We start from the raw sequence: 22,791 nt of genomic DNA on the forward strand, positions 1-22,791 counted from the left end.
TTGTGGATTTCCAGGCTCTGATAAAAATCATGGGATATGCTAATCGTAGAAGCGTCATAGATGATATGGAACTGTAGCTGTGCCTCAAGTTCCTACAAAATGTAGATTGCAGGGTAAAGATTACAGAAGATGAGGACTCTTCATGCTAAAGTTGGGAGAGTTTTCAGGGTAGCAGGGAGGGGACGTCAAGTAGAAGGTGCTTCATTCTGAGTCAAAATGAGTCATGGTAACAGAGGAGATCAAACAGTAATGTCGGGCCAGTTGCTGTCCTAGGGCCTGTTCAGGATACCATGTTTTATTGAGTCATCATGTTTTCTGAGTCTCTTTCAAATTTGTAGGGGTTTCTCAGTCTTTCTTTGTTTTTCATGACCTTGACATTTTAAAGAGTCATATCTGTCTTAATTTCTCCTTGAATAGTCTTATAACAAATATTTTTATTTATAATGTACCAGGGAAACAATCATAATCATTTTGTAAGCATTGTTCATTAAGAAATTGCTACCAATTTCATGATTTGAGCAGAGAGAAATAGTATTTTTTAGTGTGTGGCTTAATGCCTTCAACAGTGTAATGTGAAATTTTTTTATCTTTATGTCATCTCAGCATCCCTCCATTTCTAGTGGAATATGTATTGTCTCAGTCACCTTGGGTGGCTATAACAAAATATCATAGATTGGGTGGCTTAAACAACAGAAATCCATTTTCTTATGGTTTTAGAGGCTAGAATTACAGGTTCAAGGTGCCAGCATTATTAGTATCTGGTGAGGGTTCTTTCTTTGGCTTGCATGCATCCACCTTCTTGCTGTGGCCCCACAGGGGGAGAAAAAGAGAGAGGGAGCTTGGAAATTACATAGCTAGAAATGATGTCCCAGTTATTAATATAATCCTGGATGGCCCAATGCATACCGTATTTGCCATAGCAATTTACATGAGCATCATAACTCACTGCAGTGGGCATGGGATGCTGCCTTTTGGACCTCTGCCAATGATGCCTCTGAAATCTACATGTTGTTTCCAAGACTCTATCATCTGCACATGAATTGATTCTTAATGCCCTTTTCTTCACTGTCCTCTGAATCACAGCCTTGCACAGGTGCAACCCATTGTCAGGGCCTAGGTCATGGGCCTGAACCTAGCTGAAAAGGATCTGACATTGATGCAATCAGACTCAAATAGAGATGCCTCCAAACACAGGAAGGGTATTCCAGATGCACCAAGTAATCAGAGATCTTGTAGAAATGGCAATGTTACATCCATCATATGCAACAACCACACCTTACTGATTTATTCCTCTTAATAGTGGTCGCCTCAGCTGACTCCAACTCCCCGTTTCAATAAATAACTTGACAATGGACAATATCTTCCCCTGGGATATATCTGGGCTATAAGTATTTACCATACATAGTACCTCATTTTATTGAACTCTTCCAAGCTTCTCTTGAGCATTACTACTGCATTACCAGCAGTAATTTTGGATACCAGTTTTTCTAAATGACAAATATTTGTATTATGTGAAATGTTTTCTGATTGATGTGTTAATTGTATATCTCTGAGTATTGGTGAGATTGGGCATCTCTTCATATACATTTTAGATATTTGGGTTTCTACTTTTATTTTTATCTGCTTTTTAATCTATTGGATTTCCTGTCTTTTGTTAATTCATAAGAGTTACTTTTATAGTATTTTAGATATTAATCCTTTGTGTCTCAAAGATTTTGCATTTTCTCCTAGCATATTACATTTTGTAACTCTAAGATAGTTTGTTAAGAAAAAGTTTTTAATGTTGATATTTGATTTTTTTAACCTTATGCTTTGTCATTTTGGGGTCTTGTTTAAGGTTACAAAACAAGTTTCCTACTTTTTTTCCTTTATAATTTTTATCTTTAGAGTTTTACTTTTCATATTTCTTCATTTAATCCACCAGTCCTTCCGTTATACCCAGGTTAAGATAGGGGTCTGGCTTTGTTTTTCTCCATACTGGGTCAGTTTTCTCAATGCCATCTACTAAGTGCTCTCCCTCTGATTTGTGGTGCTATCTTTTATTTTCTGTATTTAAATTAGTCTTTTTTTTTTTTGCTTTCTAGTATGCTCATTTTCTTCTAGTGTATAAACCTTAGTATAATATTGTTATTATTTTAAAAATTATTTCTAGGGCTCTGTAGAATTTCGTGGTCTTTTGTTAGGTATATTCTTTGTCTTTTTTGTTGTTTTTCCAGAATGGACTTCCCTGTTGATCTTTAATTTTTTATATAAATTTAAATGATTTGTTTTCTCGGAAATTTTCTATGCAATTTATTTAGAATTATATTTATAGATTAATTCAGGCAGCATTGCCATCCTTTCACAAACATAATATTACCTCTGTTTTCTCTGAGTCTTTGAGTTTTAAAAGTTTCTTTTTAAAGGTCATGGGCATTTAAAAAAATCAGAATAATGGCTAGATGTTTGATAGTTTTATTTATATTGTGAGAAAAACCTCATTTTCTATTTGATTATTAGATTCGTAGATAGTAATCACACAGGTAATTTAAAGAGCTAAAAAGAGCTAACTAAACAACTCTTAGCACTAAACAACTCACCCAAACCCTCTGATGTTCTTATATATCAAAATTTTCTGTCTTTTTAGCATTTTGTTGCCATTTAAAAATACTGTACTGTCAGAACTATCAAGATTCCCTTTGATTCTGTACATCTCTGAGTCTGGGTTCAGGGAAAGGTGCCAGTTGCCTGTGTTTGTTTGTTCACTGTGTTATCAAGGACCCTTTATTTTATTTTCCCCATTTATTTTTGGAGGAAAGGTGATGAGGGTCAATGGTTACTGACTATTCTATTTGGACCTGCTTGCCCATCCCTTAGATTTTCTTTTCAGGTTATGTCTTGACAATACAATTACTGGAAGATCATTTATAATACTTTTTCTTATTAAATATTCAAATTCCTCTGTTGTACAGTGTGTATATCCCAAAGTCCCCCAAAGACATTGTTTTCGCAGATTTTCGATTGATTTTGTATTTCCTGACAGTGATTTTAGGGTTCATAGACTGAATCATAATTTCAGCTGTTTCAAACTCATGAATCAGTATTACTAAGGTGTATCTGAAGAACTGAAACACTTTCAATGCAAATCTAAGTGATAATATGGGCCTCAGGATTGCCCTGGAATATGTATGAGAACCAACCACTTAGGAACAAATATTCTGCTGATAACAGCCAGCCAGCCAAACGCAGCCCCTGATAAAGATAAATAACCTGTACTCAGGGAAATTTTTTGCATCATTAAACATGGTGAGCATATTAGCTAGCAGGGGGTGGAGTCGAGTCCCCAAAGAGATAAATCTAAATTATGTGCGCTGCAGTGATCATAACAGTAATGCACCATCTTGGCTAACTAGCTGACATCAATGGGGAAGGGAATTTCAGATTTAAATGAACCAAACTAAAAAGCATTTCAGTGCACATACAGATTAATTGGAGCATATTCATGAACTTTTCAGCCCTATTATGCCTCTTTTTTTTTTTTTTTTGACTGGTGCCAAGTACAAAGAGCTTAGAATTTTCCTGTCAAATCTTGCATCTTTGTTTCTTCTTTTCATTTTCTTATGCAGCTTGATTAATTACTCCCCAATTTGCTCTCCATTAATCTCCCTCCTACACGGTTGTATCAGTACTTGCCAAAATCTCTTTTCTTTATATGTGACTAAGATGGATAATATAAGTTTAGTGACACTTCTCTTAAAAGAGTCAATGAAGTAGTCATTTGTTAATACTATGCTTTTGAAATGCAGAAAATTCCAAATTCAAACTTAAGAAGTGCTGTTAATTGTGTTAGAAAAAGCATCTTGTTGATAATATGAACAAATTGGAAAGTCTGAGAAAGTCTTATGACCAAACTTGATTTTGTTATGCTCTGTTATTTATGTTAGACAATCTTTTGAGATAAGGGACCTAGCTATATTCAAAGGGTTGAAATACCTGATTTTGTTTCATTCGGTTTTCGTCGTATATGGATAAACAGAGAAAGAAAACACTATTGTTTGTGAAGACACATTAGTCAATGTTTAAAAATATGTGTTTCCCTATTTTAAATAAAGATAATAAAGTGAACTTCTGACCATGTCTGTTTGTTTTATTTATAGTCATTGTTCCAGGGTACAGCACAACCATGGAATAGTTAGGTACTCAATAAGCATTTGTTGAATAGATGAACAATTTTCAAAAATGATCTTTTTTGTCTAAAATGAGTAATTTATGTAAATTGGAGATAGTGAGTGGCATAGCAGTAAAAGTTGACTTACAATTTTAACCAGAGAGAAAACTACTTTTAACCAGAGAGAAAACAACAGACACCACCAAACCATTTTTCACTGATTGCCTATTCAAATATTTAGGACTATGCCACTCAGGCTCATGATTAAGTTTTATTTATTAAAAGCAAATTGCCCAAATAGCCAATGACAGAAAGATCTCTAGAGATAATCAGGGTTTAAATTGCATTTTAGCCACTTACTGTAGAATGATTTCAGTGGATACTTCAATCTTTCTGTCTCCTTTGACTGTTCTTCAAATGGGTGGCAGGATACTTACCAGCTGGCAGTGTTGTGAGAGTTATGTGAAGCATCTAGCACACTACGCAGAAGGTATGCGCTGCCCATCATTTCCCTCTCCTCTGCTTCCCTGCTCTCCCAACTGCAAGACATTGTCTTTTCTTTTTTTTTTTTTTTTGACATGGAGTCCCACTCTGTCACCCAGCCTGGAGTGCAGTGGTGTGATCACTGCAACCTCTGCTTCCCAGGTTCAAGCTATTCTCTTGCCTCAGCCTTCTGAGTGTCTGGGATTACAGGCACGCACCACTATTCCTGGCTAATTTTTTTGTACTTGTAGCAGAAACATGGTTTCACCATGTTGGCCAGGCTGATCTCAAACTGGTGACTTCAGGTGATCCACTTGCCTAGGCCTCCCAAAGTGCTGGGATTACAGGTACAAGCCACTGTGCCAAGCCCACAAAAAATTTTCCAAATCATACGTTTTATTTAGAACACTAAGGATCCCATAGATAATTAATATTTTTTATATTTAATTCTTCTTTTTTAAAAGATGCCAGAAACATGACTATGTACAAGAATGTTAAAGCATAAACCAGGAGTCTGTCACATTGAAAATAAATAAGATTTAAAGCAAACCTGTTCTATCTCATCTTTTTTTTTTAAGTGGCAGCCAGGCACAGTGGCTCATGCCTGTAATCCCAAAAGTTTGGGAGGCCAAGGTGGATGGATCACCTGAGGTCAGGAGTTCAAGACCAGCCTGACCAACATGGTGAAACTCCGTCTCTACGAGAAATAAAAAAAAAAAATTAGCCAGGTATGGCGGTAGGCACCTGTAATTCCAGCTACTTGGGAGGCTGAGGCAGGAGAATCACTTGAATACAGGAGGCAGAGGTTGCAGTGAGCAGAGATTGCACCATTGCACTCCAGCCTAACTGACAAGAGCAAAACTCCTTCTCAAAAAAAAAAAAAAAAGGTGGCAACTTAACCTAATCTTTTCTCCTCATTAATGAGTCAGTGAGTAGGTGGCTATTTTCTCACTCACCTGAAATCTGTTACAAATCAATTCATGAACCTCCTGCCTTAATTCGTCTCTGGTAGTTTCTTTTTTGCATTTCTGATCTGGTATGGTTTCTGTATGTCTCAACAACAGAAACACATTAATGAAAGGTGTTTATGCTTGCTTGTTCCCTTGTGTCTACAAAATGGGGAATACTAACAGCACTCATGCCTTTTCCTCTTAACTGTCTTCTAATAAAGTATTTCTTACTCACTGCCCCTGTGCCTTTAACTCTCATCTTCACTGAGTGCAAGCACACACTCATATGAGGTGGAAACCGAGCAAGTTGCCTGTTTTCATAGCAATACTCTTTCCTTTCTGACAGAATTTTTTCTACCAAATTTCTCCCTTAGGGTAATTAAATAAAATATTTAAAAACACATTTATATCTATTTAGGCATTAAATAGAAAATTAAATAAGCTTATCATTAAAAACAGAAGGGTTCAGTTAGAGTAAAGAGAGTAAAAAGTTAGCAAATGAAATTATTGTGACCGTTACATTGCTCTGTTTATATGTACTCTGAATAAAATATCTAGTTTGGCTCTTTATCCAAATAAAATTAGTAAAGAAGGTAGATTCCTTTGGATAGTTTTTATTTTTCTTTAACTTTGGTTTCAACAGACTTAGCCCAGTACAGTACAACCAGAGATTTAGCACTGGGGATGATTACTGGGCATGCAAAATTCATGGGGTGTGCGAATGGGATCTATCTCAGTTCAATTTAAGCTGTCTTAGGGCTACCTATTTAATACCCAGTACAAGAATCACATGAGAGAGATACCCATCTCTTGGATTCTCAGTTTAGAACCGAGTTCTAATTATTCCCACTTTCGAACCTCCTTATCACCCATAGCTGTTCTTTTCCTAATGGGACCTTGTTGAGAAACTACACCTCAGTGTCTGTTGATGGTGATCCTGATTCTTCTCTGCTTTTTCATTCATCTCTTAGGGTCCCTGACAGTAAATACCTTCCCAGGGCTCAATTTGGAACTTACATTTGTTCAAGCACAAGAACAAGATAGTGGTGATAGAAAGACAAAGAGATGTGTTCTTCATCTCTCTGTAGCAAAGCTGTAAGAAAGGCATGTAAAAAGCTTCTCCTTTTGTCTGTGGAGACATTTTGTGTCTGATATGGTTCAGCTCTGTGTCCGCACCCAAATTGTAATCCCCAGGTGTGGAGGGAAAAACCTGTGGGAGATGATTGGATCGTGGGGGTGGTTTCCTCATGCTGTTATCATAGTAGTGAGTAAATTCTCATACAATCTGATAGTTTAAAAGTTTGTGGAAGTTCCTCCTTCTGGCTCTCTCTCTCCTACCGCCTTGTGAAGAAGATACTAGCTGCTTCTTTACCTTCCACCATGATTGTAAGTTTCCTGAGGCCTCTCCAGTCATGTGTAACTATGAGTCAATTAAGCCTCTTTATAAATTTCCCAGTCTCAGGCAGTTCTTTATAGAAGTGTGAAAACGCATTAATACAGTCTCTTTGTGCATACCGTTTTGTATCCCAGTTTAAAATAATAGCTTGATAAACATATTTCTTACATCTTTGCTATAAGAACCTCTGATGTAACTACCAAGTGCATTACATTCTTATGGGATAATTCTTTTAAATATCAATGAATCAACTGTGTCTATCATTAGTTTGATTGCTTTTTGATGATTTATTCGTCATAATTTTTTCTTTTTCTTTACCTTGTTCATAATTTAGTTCTTTGTTGTCATTATGCTAATTTTCCTTTTTTTTCCAATAGAAGCCCCACAGAATACTTTTTATATCCAACTACTTTTTTTTTTCTTTAAGAAAAGAAAGAGTACGGAACATTAGAAACTTTCAGATATTTGTGTGGTTTATACATTGCATAACTCTGGGGCAAAGTTTGTGTACTCAGCAAAATATGGGTTTAAATCTTGCCACAGAGAGAGATTAAGTAATATAATTATAATTGGTGTGCTTGAATAAGGTTTCAGACATTGACCAAATATTGCATTTGGTTTTGGGTGTCTCATAAAATTATTTTAATGTATAATCTTTATAAGGCAGTTCCACCTGCCTTCCTCTTTTAAAAAAGTTATCAACTAAGATAATGTATCTACTATGGTTGAATATATAGTTCAGGGTAATCACTCAAGATGATAAGTATTATTATTCTTATTCTTATTATGACATCTCAGAATATCAACTACATTTGTTTGAAATATGTTGTATTTCATGGATTTGAAGATTGGTGTCCTTTGAAAAAATTGAGTCATTATTTCTTCAAATATTACCTAGCTTCCATTCTTTCTATGGCTTCCCTCTGAAATTCTGATGAATGACTATTAAACATATTCATTTATCCATCATTTTATTCTTAATCCATATTTCATGTTTTATAACTCAATGCTTCATTGAGTAAATTTTATCTGTTTTAGCTTCCAGTTCACTAATTGTTCATTTTAGTCTAATTTACTGTCATATCCTATTCTAATAAATTTCTAATTTCAATGATATTTTAAATTTCTAGATGTTTTATTTAATTATTCTTTTTTTGGTTATTTTTGATAATTGCTATTTTAATATTTATGTTTTCAATTCTTTCTTTTCTTTAAATATATTAAAAATACTTACTTTGTAGTCTATATTTGATAATTCTTACATTTATATGTCTTTTTGTGCCTTGTTTTGTGGATTGCTGTTTCTACTGACTCTGCTCAGGGTACATTGCTTAATCAGTTATTTAGCTTTTTTTTTTGAGAGTTTCTGTTTATTGGAAGTTTATCTGTGAGAATTATTTGAGGACTGTATTTCTACTGAGGATAGAAATGCACGGTATTTCTGAGAGTATTTCTACTTGTCAGTTGCCATTTCTGAAACATGTCTGCTTTAAAATATTAACTTGTATTTTATTTATTTAAATCTTATAGATAGAATCAATATGGGCATTAAAATTCACGTAAAGACTGGTTCATGATTATATTTTCTCATGGGAGGGTTTTTCCTTCAATTCATTTCTATTCATAGCCAAAGCAAATATAGATATTTTCCTTGTTCTCTTTCTTCACTGGTTAGATTTCATATTTATTTCTCGTTTTCTTGGGTGTTCAGCTTTATTGGCTGGAGGTCTTACTCTTGTCCTCCAAAGATCCTTTAGTACTGATACCCTAGAGCAGTGGGTTTCAGTCCTGGGGTGGGAAAGGGGGGTCCCTAGGGAACACTTGGTGAAAACTGGAGACATTTTTGTTTATTATACCTGGGAGAAAGTGGAAGGCATTACTTGTCTCTAGTGGGTAAAGAGGCCCGAGATGCTCCTAAATATCCTCCCAAATAGGTGACAGTCCCAACAAAGAATTCCCTAGAGACCAGGCTGAGAAACCGCATTCTAGGCCAAGAGGCTTGGCAAGTGCTCTCAGGGAAGCCAGTAGCTTTAGCTTAGTCCCTTGAACTCTGACTTCCGCTTGGTCTTAGGGGATTTTCTGCAAAGTTCACTTTCTACAAAGTTCACTCATGTATTTAAATGAACTTCAAAATTATTTGAACCACTTAAAAAATATTTAGTATTTAAATGATCTTGCCTGTTGTTTTGCTTGAGCTAGTTCTCTCCTCATGCTTCATGGAGAGTGTTCCCTTGTCTGGCTGCATACTTTGATTAGTCTCTGGTTATGGACTTTAAGGTAGTTTTTAATCATTCGTCACTACAAACAGTACTCCAATGAATGGCACTTTGCATGTATGAGAATATATCTGTAGAATAAGCATGTGGAAATATAAATGCTGGACATATGCATTCAGAATTTTTATAAATATTGCCATTTTCAATATAGGATTTATCAATTTAAACTTCTAGCTTCATGAGTAACTTTTTCTTACACAGGTTTAAATTCAAACTGATTGGTTTGAAAAACGAACCCTAAGATACACAAACAAAAAGAAAGAACTTTCAGATAGCCATCTGTCAAATTCAACAATTATCAGGATTTTGCCATGTTTGTTTCAGTGATCTCCGTCCTCCTAATTTTTTCTATTTTTATTGTTAAAGTATATTGAAGATCCAAACATAATTTCATTTCACCCCCTATTTCAACAAGACTCTCTGAAACATGTGGACATTTATTGTATAACCACAATGCAAAACTCATATAGCTCCATATCATCTTAAAAAAAGTCATAAGGAAATTTCCTCAGATGTAAAGAAAAAATTGTTCTTTTAAAACTGGTTTGTTTGAAATAGGATTGTTACAAGATTCACCCATTACATTTGGTTTTTATGTCTCTTAACTCTCTTTCAGATTAGAACAGTGTCCTTTCCTTTTGACCCCTGCCTTTGACTAGTAGCAACTGATTGATGGAGATTCTCCATGATGAAGGGTATGGACTTTGGAGTCTGACTGCCTGTGTGTGAATCGATTTCTCTACTTATCAGCTATGTGACTTTCTTTCTCTTCTTGTGCCTCAGTTTGTCTTCTGTGAAATGGGGATGACACTATCATGAGGACTTGTGCAAGGATTAAATATGTTGGTAAACATATAAAGCACCTAGGATAGTGCTTGATTCCTTGTAAGCACTCATGAGATTAGAGCTACTGGCTATTATGTATTTATCAAAATTACTAGTTTCCTTTCATCACATACTTAGGATGGAATTTCATTTTTCTGATCAATTAAAACTTTTTTTGTTTGTTTATAAAAATGCTCATTATATAAGATTTGAAAAAAAAATTCTGCATTTTTTGATATCCTAGTATAATATCCCCAAATCTTTACATATTGTTTGAAAATGTGATTTTGAATAGCTGCATTTCCTTTCACTTTTCCAATTTGATGGATGAAAATTTTATATTTTAATTTGTATTTCTCTTATTGTGGTGAAATTAAAGACTTATTAAAGTGTAAAAAAACAAAAAACAAAAAAAAAAAAACTGACATATGGAGAATGTTCACATTCGATTTGTCTGTTTGCTTCCTTGTGGGGTAATTTAACTTGTTCATCTATCCCCTGTGGAGAAAAACTGACACTTGATATTTGATTAGATTCAGGCTCAACATTTTGGTAAGACTTCATAGACATTACAATATGCATCAGAGCAAGAGATATATAACATCTACTTTTGTCCCTTTGTGTGACAATTAGCCTGTTGATCAGTGGATTCAAGCAGCCATAGGCTGATTTCTCTTGTAAAATTCCCATTTACCTTTTATCAAATGGTTTTATCCATGTGGTCATTGCTTGAATTAATTATTTTATGAGGATTTGCAGAATGGTGATTAAAAAAAATACTTCTACATTTTCTTCCACACTTCTTAATTAGAATTCTTCATAAAGGATTGGCTTCCTCCACCAATTAAGGCTAATTTTCTTGAAGTATACCTCATCCAGGAAAGGCAGAATAAATTATTTCCTTTAAACTGCCTATTTTCAGCATAAGGATTTAGAGCCCTAGTTATTTCCAGTGGTGTCCCATGAGGGTCGTTTAAATTTTAGTTTCTCCTTTTTCTCTTTTTGAGGTAGCTATCAGTATGAACCCTTAGGTTTGTTTTGTGTTCTTCCTTAATTCACATTCATTACTCCCTTTTAAGCTCAAATTGTCACATATTGGCCAATCTTGTCCCCTTCATATTGGCTCCTGTGTCCCTCAGACATGGACCATCTAGTCCTTAGTTTCATTGCTTTTTGGCACAACCAGATTTCTCAGGTATATCTTGTATATTTCTGTCCCCAGACCTTGAATTAGCTATTACTCATTGGAATTAATATTACTATTTCTCTTCTTGAGAAAGTTATCATCTTTTCATAGATTAAAAAGATGTTTGTTTTGTTTTTCTCTAAAGTGAATGTTTTTCATTTTTCCCTAAAGGGTTATTTTTTTCTAGTTAATTTATAGGATTTCTCTATGGTAAAAAATAACCAATGTCTCTGATATGACCTGAAAATATTAGCCACATTTGCTATTTGTCATTTGACCATTTAAGGCATTTTTAAGCCATATATTTTTAATGTAGTAAAGTTTATCAATTTGTTTTCTTTTATGACACTTAGTTTTAAATCATATTTAACAAATCTTTTCCCAATCTTAGATTATAAGAAATACTTTTTTCCAAATACTTTTGGGCTTCATTTTTAAATCTTTTAATAATCTTTTATCATCTAGAATTTATCTCTGTGTGAGGTGTGAGATATGGAAACAATTTATTTGTTTCCATGTAGCTGAAACATTATCTTCATACCATTTATTGAATAATCCATCTTTTTCTCACTATTTGAAATATCAAGTTTATCACTGAAATCTATTATGAAATTTTCATTTTAATTTGCTGTTCTGTCTTTCCATTCATATAGCAGTACCATATTACTTTATAATATATTTTATTATATAACAGGTAATATTGTTTTAAAATTGTTTCATAGATATTTTTGTACAATAATTTTTCCATTTTGGTTTATTGTTTCTAAAGGAAATATATTTTGTTGAGATCATATTAAATTTGTAGGTTAACCAGAGAAGAATTAATATCTTTGTGATGTTGACATCTTATTTAAGACATTATGTAACTTGTCACTCTCCAATTATTTAAGCTTTTTCTGTCACTTCATAGTACTTAAACATTTTCTCCATATAGGGCATATAGAACTTTTCCATTTTTTTTTTTTTTTGGTGTTAGTTATGATATGTGCTCAGCTGCTGTTGCAAACAGAAAAACAATACACACAAAGCAAAACTAACAAGGTAAGTTAATTTTCATGATTCTAGATTTTGCAGAGACCCAGGTCGCTTTTCTCTTCCTGCTTTACTGTTCTATAGGCTGTAACTTTTGTTCTTGTGGTAAAAGTCAGTTCAACTACCATCACATCTATTTTGGAAAGGAAAGAGAGTGGTCTAGAATCTTTAAGGAAATGATTAAGACATTTTCCCATATTGCTTTTGCTTACCTTTGTTGGCTCCCAAAATAAGCATATAGCACAACTAGCTGCAAGAAAGGCTTGCACATGGAGTGTCCAGGTGGGTATTCATGTGAGCAAACATATTTATGGCTTAAACTCAGAGAGTTCTATTACATAAAGTAGAAGAAAAGAATAAATACTGGGGTTGGGGGAAAATGAATAATTTTGTAAATTTTATCTTTTTAGTTGCTAATTAAATAGGTTTTTTTTTTTTTTTCCATTATAGCTTTTGAGTGATTGTTGATTGTAACATGAAGGTTGTATTTTACCAATTATTATTATTTTTTGCCAAGTCATCCCCTCATCAAATTATTTTGTTTCACAATAGAGTTCATTCTCTTCACATATCCATATTTAAAATATCATCTGTAAAGAATTATAATTTTATATACTTTATAATTCTTCTCCCTCCTATGTAGTTATATTATCTAATTGCTTTGGCTTAGCAACTGCAGAACAATATTAAATCATAGTGGAGATAAAAGATGCTTGAACTGTGTTTCTGACTTTAATAGAACAGCTTTCAATGTTTTCCTGTAAAATATGATGTTTGCTTTTAGGTCAAATGTGATATGCTACATTATCATATTAAGATTATATATAATATTAGAAAAAAGATAGCTCTTCTATCTTATTAAGTTTTTATTTTATCAAGATTGAATGTTAAATTTTACTGGTAACTTTAGGGTTCCATAAGGTAATAGTATAAATTTTTACTTTAAATCTGTTATTATGAAAATTAATGTTAACACTGAACCTCCTTTGTATACTTAAAATAATGGCAGCTTGTCATGGAAAGTTATTTTTATCTACTATTATATTATTTGTTAACATTTTGTTTAGCATTTTTGCAACCATACTCAGAGTGAGATTCGTTTTTAATATCTTTCTTTTATTCTAAAAATAGTTTAGAAGTTATTATGTTAATATGTCTTAGATCTTTTCAAATAGTATTAGAGTTATCTGTTCCTCTGATCATTTCTGTTTAGGCTCAGTATACTGGGAATGTTCTGAGCTTTAGTAATGTTTTTAATTTATAATGAACTATCGCAATTTCTCTTTTGTGATGTTTTCCTAATTTATAATCTCTAGAAAACCATCTATTTTAACATAGTTCTTAATATTATTTACAAAAAGCAAGCACATTGGCATTTTAAGATTCTTTTGATTTCTTATATCGGGGGTTATTTTTGTATAATAATTTTCTATTTTGCATATATGTGTTCTTTCAGTTTTTGTTTTGAGTAGATATTTAGTAATGTATCAATTTACTCTCTGTGTGTGCACATGTGTGTGTGTATAGCCAATTCTTGAATTTATTTGTAAGTTCTATCATTTTTCTGAGTTACTATGTTATTAGAATTTCTCTTGACTATATAAGAGATTTGCTTTGTAATCTGATCTGAAAATCTACTTTAATAAGTAAGTTTATCTCATTTGCATTTTATATGAAACATATATGTTTTGTCATAGGTATGTTGTCATATTTTATGTTATGTTTTCTAAATAATGACAGAAATCTTTTATGTTGATTTCTTCATTTTTCAGTTTTTATCCTTATAACTTCAAATTAACTTAAGCTTTATTATTTGACTTGTCAGCTAAAATGTCCTGACCTCCTCCAGCTCTAAAAGTTCTGTTTTCCTTTTGTCCTTCCCAGCATATATGACATTTTTATTCTCTTACTTAAGATAATCCTTATATTTGCTTTGATCTTAGTTCTTACCCTTCAATGGACTCTGTGTCACTGTCAGACTTTTTCAAAAAGTTTTTCCATTCATTACTTTGTTGATTGAAATTTTTAAATTTAAGAGAATATATGTAAATGCTTATGTCTTTTTATTTACTTGAAAAACTATTTGTCTAAAAATATAATTATGAATCACTTTTTATCTTTGACTACTTTGCGGGAATTACCCACTCTCAGTATTGTTAGGAAGAAATCTAGTATGAGTCAGAATTTTTTTCATTTTATAGTAACTTATTCTAACATCTTTTTCTGTCTCACAGAAATCAGTCACTTTCTTAAGAAGTGCCTTTGAATTGATTTTTCTGTATGAGTTTTTCTTTTTATTTTTCTGGGACATAGTGTGTTTATATTTCATAGCTTCAAATCCTTTCTGTTTCTGAAAAGTTTCTTGAATTATATCCTTAAATATTTATACTGTTCTGATACTTTGGTTTTCATATATATATATATAAAATTTCAATTTTTATTTTAGTTTCAGAGTACATGTTCAGGTTCATGACGGCTATATCTTGTGATGCTGAGATTTGTGGTGCAATTGAGCTCATCACCCAGGTAGTGAGTATAGTAATCAAAATAGGTAGTTTTTCAGTCATTGCGCCATTTCTCACTCCCTGCTGTAGTAGTCCCCAGTGACTACTGTTGCAACCTTTATGTCCGCAGTAACACACTGTTTAGCTTACATTTGTAAGTGAGAAGATGTGGTGTTTGGTTTTCTGTTCCTGCATTAACTTTCCTTAGGATAATGGCTGTCAGCTACAGCCATATTGCCTGAAAGGACATGATTATTTTCATGGCTGTGAAGTAACTCCATGGTGTACATTTACCACATTTTCTTTATCCATTCCTCTATTGATGGACACCTGGGTTGGTTCCATGTCTTTGCTATTGTGAATGGTGCTGCAGTGAACATACAAATGTATGTGTCTTTGTGAAATCTCCAACTGCTTTCCACAGTGGCTGAACTAAATACATTGCCACCAACAGTTATAGAAGTATTCCCTTTTCTCTGCATCCTCACCAACATCTATTGGTTTTTGTCTTTTTAGTAATAGCCTTTCTGACTGGCATGAGATGGTATCTTATTGTGTATTTGATTTGCATTTCCCTGATGATTACTGATGTTGAGCATTTTTCTCTTGTTTGTTGGCTTTTTGTATGTCTTCTTTTAAGAGGTGTCTTGTTTATGTCCTTTGCCCAGTTTTTAATGAAGTTATTTGGTTTTACTTGTTGAACTGTTTTAGTTCCTTATAGATTCTGGATATTTGACCTTTGTTAGATGGATAGTTTATGAATATTTTCTCCCATTCTGTAGATTGTCTGTTTACTCTGTTCATTGTTTGTTTGATAAGTAGAAGCTCTTTAGTTTACTTAGATCTCACTTGTCAATTTTTGTTTTCGTTGCAATTGCTTTTGAGGACTTAGTCATAAATTATTTTCCAAGGCTGATGTCCAGAGCAGTATTTTCTAGGTTTTCTCCCCTAAGATTCTTATAATTCAAAGTCTTACATTTAAATCTTTGATCCATTTTAGGTTAATTTTTGTATATGGGGAGAGTTAGTGATTCAGTTTCATTCCTCTGCATTTGGTTAGCCAATTATTATAGTGCCGTTTATTAAATAGAATATTTTTTCCCATTTTTAATTTTTGTTAACTTTATAGTAGATCAGTTGGTTGTAGATGGGTCGCTTTATTTCTGGATTCTCTGTTCTGTTTCATTGATCTATGCGTCTGTTTTTCATTCCAGTACCATGCAGTTTGGATACTGTAGACTTATAGTATAGTTTGAAGTTGGGTAATGTGATGCCTCTTGCTTTGTTCTTTTTGCTTAGGATTGCTTTGGATATTCAGGTTCTTTCTTTTGGTTTCAAATGAATTTTAGAGTAGTATTTTCTAATTCTGTGAAAAATGACATTGGTAGTTTGATAGGAATAGTGTTGAATCTGTAAATTGCTTTGGGTAGTATGGCCATTTTAATGATATTGATTTCTCCAACCCATGAGGATGGAATGGTTTCCCATTTGTTTGTGTCATCTATGATTTCTTTCAGCAGCATTTTGTAGTTCTCCTTGCAGAGGTCTTTCACTTCCTTAGATGTAATCCTAGGTGTGTGTGTGTGTGTGTGTGTGTCTATTGTAAATGGGATTGCCTTCTTGATTTCAGCTTGATATTGGTATATAGAAATGCTACTGATTATTGTACATTGATTTTGTATACTAAAACTTTACTAAAGTTGTAATTTCAGGAGCCTTTTGGTAGAGTCTTCAGGGTTTTCTGGCAATAGAATTGTATCATCAGTGAAGAGAGATAGTTTGACTTCTTTTCCTATTTCTATGCCTGTTATTCCTTTCTCTTGCCTGATTGCTCTGGGAAGGACTTTCTGGTTCTCTTATTTACAAACACTTATTTTATATTTTGGTGCTCTCTTGGACAATCTTTTATATAATAATTTTCGTTCCAGATACCCTTTAATTCTTTATTTTTATGTCACTTATTATGTTTGCTATCTCAAATATGTCTCTTTTAATTATCCTTACTATGTTTTCACCAATTCGGATCCCCCCTTGTGTTGCTTCCACTCAGACATTCATTGTTGATTGTCCATATCATTGTCCCACGCCCATCAATACAGAGTACTTACTACACATTTTTCTTGAGCCCAGGTTTTCTTTTATGTACTCTTTTATTAAGCAAATTATTTCATTGGATTTTGAAAATTCAGGGTCATGTGTTTGGTATTTGCTTTTACAGAGGGTTTTGTGTGTGTGTGTGTGTGTGTGAGCATTTTGCATCTGCCATTTCTATTTCCAGCATTCCATAATATTTTCCTTGTGATATTGTGTAGCACCTTTGCTCATTCCTTTTATATTACTTCTCATTCTTGACTACAGTTTTCCCTTAACCATCCACAGCAGGAAATTCATGGATGGGAACGGCCAGAGCTAGGTGGAATTCTTCCTATGGTGTGTGTGTTTGTGTGTGTGTGTGTGTGTGAGAGAGAGAGAGAGAGAGAGAGAGAGAGAGAGAGAGAGAGAGAGAAAGAGAAAGATTGATTTTATATGCACTTCAAGGCTATTCATATTGCCAAATCTTTCCTCTTTTACCACCACAACCCCTGTCCGTCAGACACACCTCTAGAGGCTGAACCAACCTTTTTGTTCTGCTTTCTCAAGACTTGTGCCAAGTGGGATCAAATGAAGTACTGCCTCTCGTCTCTACTGTCTATTCCCACTGTTGCAAATAAGTTCTTTTTGTTTGTTTGCTTTGTATTGTTTTAAACTTCAGTATCTGCCATTCTCAGATTTGTCCTTGGCAAGTTTTCTCTGGTTTTTATAGCTTCTCTTCCCACATGAGTTTTTGAACTTCAGTGCTTTGCTAGGGTTTTCTTCTGTTTTGTGATTCAGAGTTTCAGGCATGTCAGTTTCACTGGGGATGGTGTTTGCATTGTTCTCTTTTCTTCCCTGTGCTGCTTTAAAATGAGTTCCCACAGAGAAATGGAAAAAATTTTAACTGTATATACTTATTTTTAAGGTATAAGTCAAAATTTTACTTATTTTCTCATTAATATTTTTCAGGTATGTTGATATTTTCTTTTGTTCTCTCTTAGGTAGACATAGGAATCCTTGATACTATTGTTCCCGTTACTGTTTCTTCTTCCTGCTATGTAATTATACTTTTTTCTTGGCCTTTTCTCATAGTGACAAATTAAAAATTCTGTTGGTTTTGATTTTACTGTGGAAGCACTTATAACAGTGTATGGCACATATTTAGTGTTCAATAAATGTTAGTTTAATCTGAATCTCATTACAGTTTCTTATTCTTATTCCTAAAGAAGAAAATAACCTACAATCTAAATTAAAATTTAAAATTACTTTATAATTATAAACTATGTTTTTTGAGACTATGCACTGAGTTCTAATGATAGAAATGTGATGGGCATTTCTTTGTATTTGAAATATTATGCATCCAGTGAGAAAGAATGTGAACTACTAAAATATATTTAAACTGAAAAATCCATCTAGAGTTCCATGTAATGAATTATTAATAATTTTAATTTTGGAGCCACTTGTTTATTTTTCAGAATATATTGCACTGTTGTTAGGCACTTGCTAAAACCTGAATAAGAATCACATGGCCCTGCTATTTTTCCCTAAAGACCAAACACAGTTTGGATAGGATACTTTTTCTGCTTTATGCTTTGGTCTGGAGCAGTGGGAAATAAAACACACTGTAGTAATGAGGCCATATTATATAGATTGTATTGGATACCAGTGATTGTAATTGTCATATCTTATAATAATACTCAACTTGAACTAAATTTAAAAAACTGTTCTTTTCTGCTATTCCCTACATTTATGTAGGAACATATTGGCTTCCTCATATAGCTTATTTTTTCCTGTTTGTTCTTGAATAACTTTAAAAAAAATTTACTTGCATTTTTCTTTGAGTGACATCTTAGATGTTCAATTCACAGTTGGCAGGAGGCATATCTATGTTTTATCTTGCCTGATGCTGTGATTAATAAATGCTTTTGTGATTATGATAATCTGTTACCTTCTGCCCTTTGTCTTTGTTCCTTTTTCTTCCCCCTCTCTCTTTTTACACCTGTATGGAGTCTTTGCTGGACTTCTGTGCTGTTCACTTTTGCTCTTCTATCCAGGTCTGCTGGTGGCTATGGGATCTTTTTAAAGTGATAGTTCTATTTTCAGTAGAAAAAAATCAGTTAACAATATATTTGATACACTTTCAAACAGCCCTCTTTGGATGCCTGGAGTAATCTGGAGAAGTATGAAAGTTCTAGTATCATTCAAATCTCTTAATTTGGACAGTTACCATGATCATATTATTCTGAGGCCAAATTGAACTGCTTTCCTCCTGGTGTCCTTTGTAAAGGCAGAAGCCTTGGAGCTATCTGGGGCAGAGAGCTACCTCATTTATAATTTAAGTCCTGGAACGTAGTACCCACATTCATGGTACTATACAAATAAAAAATAAAGAATTCCACTAGATAGCACAAATAATAAACTGTTACAATTGTGAAACTCTAAAGGGGTGAGGAGGATGGGAAGCAAAATCTAATAAAAATATGTATAAACTGTTCCATGAAAGTCATTTTTATTACAAAAGCAATAACACCTTTCCATCAACTTTGTACAACAATTTTAATAACCTTTAGTGAATGTTAGTAAATCATATTGACCCTTAAGGTCCCTGAGTGGCTAGAAATAAACATGCACAGATTAACCATGTTGTTGCTCTTCAGCTCTGTTGTGCAAACAATTATAAACAAGGTCAGACCAGGGCACCATTGGTATTGTTTGCCAACCAATTTATTCCTAAGACCCTTGAACTCATTTTAATGTGTGCATTCAAAAGAATACTCCATGCAATGTTGCAAGCTGCAGCCACTCAAAATTGGGAAGTTGGCATTTTTTTCTACCAACAGGCGGTTGGAAATTCTGTTAGAAACTCATTTAATGCAGTTCAATGTTCATGTATCATTTAAAAAACTTTGATTCACCCAAAATGCTTCTATCTGTCATGTAAGTATAATATGTCATGTCTGCTATGAAACTACATGGAAGAGCTAAAATTGGACATAGTAAGTGAAGTTTTCTTGCTTTTTAAGTTTATAGCAACCTCAACTAATCTTTCAATTGCTTTCTACTTTGGCCTTTTAAATTCTTTTTTATCGTTTTTAAATAATGTGCCTTTTGTCAGATTTCAACTATCATTAACAGCTTTGTTTTCTAAATATTACTTAATTTGAAGGTTTAACATTTTAATTTAAGAACACATAATTTAAAATGAAAACAAAGCATTTTGGAACTAGTTGGATTGAATACACATAAGCAAATTCACATGGTAGTTCATGTAAGTTATGGGTATGTTGTTCAGGAAGCAGGAAATGACCTGAAAGGTGAATACAAAGAAGAGAGAATGAATCATAGGAAAAAATTTAATCTAATGTGCTTTAAAGGCAATTATGTTTTTAATACCATCTATCCTTATTGGGCCCTCAAGAGGCATACACATATTGCTAGAGCTGTCATTAGGATTTCTGGAATGACTTTAAATTTTTCTGTGGCAAATATTTCCAATCACTTGTAAATTTAATTATCAAGTTAGCAAGCACCCAGATTTGATTAACATGTTTGCAAACATGATTATGCATCAGAAACAGCATCTATACTTCTTCCCTCAGATGCCCCTTTAATCTCTTCACAGTGCAAGGCTTGTCTGTGCTCAAATTAAGAATCTGTATTAGAAGCCACAGATGCAATATGTGTATATTACCGTAAGAGAAAAGACAAGGTTTGTTCTCAATTCCCCTTGCTGTTATTTTCTACCTTTGTAAATTATTGAAGGCAACACATTCTCTCAACTTATATTTTATGTAAGTCTCAAATGGTATCATAAATAGTGTATATACAGATGTATATTCCTGTATTAACCAAAAAAATGATGCTGCTACTGAAGTGCAGTTTAATGAATTTCTAAAGCTCCCTGTTAATTCTATGTCATGGTAGCTTTGCATTTTATGAAATTTGAAAGCACAAGCTTCAATTGCTAATATCCAAATTATTGTAAGTAAACTAGAGAGCTTGGTGCTGCTCTTTGCTTTATGGTTGATTCATATGAATTCAATACCATCTATATTTTCTGTGCTTCCCTTGTATACCCTTACTGACACATTCATATTAATCAATTTAAAATACTAGATTTCTAGTCTAGTCATTTATTGTTAGACAATTGCTGTTAACAATATGATCCTTAATCCATTTTATTATTTTCATGATTTTCTAAAGATGAAAATACCCCAGAGTATTGTGCCACATATCTTAAGCAAACTTATTGCATTTAATAATATTTTTAGTCCCAAATGGGGGATACTAGATTTAATCTTTCTCTCCAGGTAGCTCTCTGAGACCCTTTCTGGACCCAACTTGCACCTGGCATGGTTGATGGGCCTCCATGGACTCTCTTGGAGGTGGCAGATGCAGATACTTATCATTGGTATGTTCTCTATTAAGAGGACAGCTTAGATCAAAAAAAGGTTTCAGGGGAACGATGAACAGTGCTGCTTCCTTCTGTCACTGGTCCCTAAGCATTTTGAAAGGAACTTAAAAAAAAGATAGATACTTTAATTTTTTCCCCCCAAAAGGCTTGAGATCACTGATGCTAAGAGTAGGGAAGAATGGGTGGTAAGAGTAAATCTCCAAGTGTATATGTCTTTAGGGAAGGGATTTTGAGGTGATTGCTGACAGTGCTCTGAAGGATCACCCGGCGTAAAGTATGATGTAGTGTGTTCCTGATGATATAGAAACGCATGTATATGCCTGTTTTTCTAAGACCTGAAGAAAGCAATCCAAGTCTTCTCCTTCACCTTGAAAATAAAGCAACTAGTCTGCTCCTCCACTGAATAATTTTAGTCTTCAGTTTTGTTAGGCTCATTTTAACTTGGCAAATACTTATTGGCAGATCAAGTTTAGGAAGATCCCATCAAAGGAAAAGCAGCAACAACAGCAGCAGCAAAGCAAAGCAAACCAAAGCAAAGCAAAGCTTACGGTTTATGAAACAAAAGTCTTCAAGAAAATCACAGTGAAAAACAGAACCTCAAAAATTGTATAAAGAATTTCTAACATGAAGTTGCCTCTGGGTTTTACTTCCCCAAGAGATCATCTCATCTTGTTGAGGGATGGCTGGTCCTCTCCCCACTCAAAAAAACAAAAAATAAAAAAACAAACAAACGAAAAAACAAAATAAACCCCAAACAGCTGAGTGTGTAGAAAGACAAAGGTCAAAAGTTAGAATTTCCAGCGGGGTTTTACTTAGAGAGGGAACGTGAAAGTGATTTTGCTATGACATTTGTGTTATCATTCAAAAACTTTGCCCTTTATTTTGAATTTGTCTTTGGATGCCACCTCCTGGCTCACTTTCCTTGGCTTCATTTATCACAGCTAACAAGAAAGTCTTTTCTTATCTTGGTCTATTGCCACAGCCTAGCTTGAGTTTAGAAGCCTAGGTGCTTTTCTTGGAGGGGCATTGGATATCATTGTTTGAAACTCTATTTTTCATTATGAGGTAGTCCAAAATGGTCAGGTACATGCCTTCTATGGGAATTCAAAATGCCAAGAGGTATAAGGTACCACTTCTGAGAATCTCCTAAAAAGTTTTGACTACCCAGAGGTAGCTAGCCTAAGGTAGATGTGAAGCTCAAGAGAACAACAGTTTCCTTATCTCTAAAAGGGGGATAGTAACTCAATGTATCTCATAGAGCTACTGTAGTGTAGAGTGAGGCATGGAGTACTGAGGCAATTGCTACTCTCACATGGATGAGAAAACTTTTCAGATCCTTAGGTTACATGCCCTAAGCCCACCACCCACAGACTGATACCCAAACAGAGCACATCAGCCAAGTAGATAGGGACACTGTTGGTAACATGATTTGTCCCTTTATCTTGCCGTTGGATTATTTGTATATAAAATACACTACCGCTTTGCAGCTAGGATATCATATTTCA

Source organism: Callithrix jacchus, chromosome 4 (assembly GCF_049354715.1).
Source record: "Callithrix jacchus isolate 240 chromosome 4, calJac240_pri, whole genome shotgun sequence".
Taxonomy (NCBI): Eukaryota; Metazoa; Chordata; class Mammalia; order Primates; family Cebidae; genus Callithrix; species Callithrix jacchus.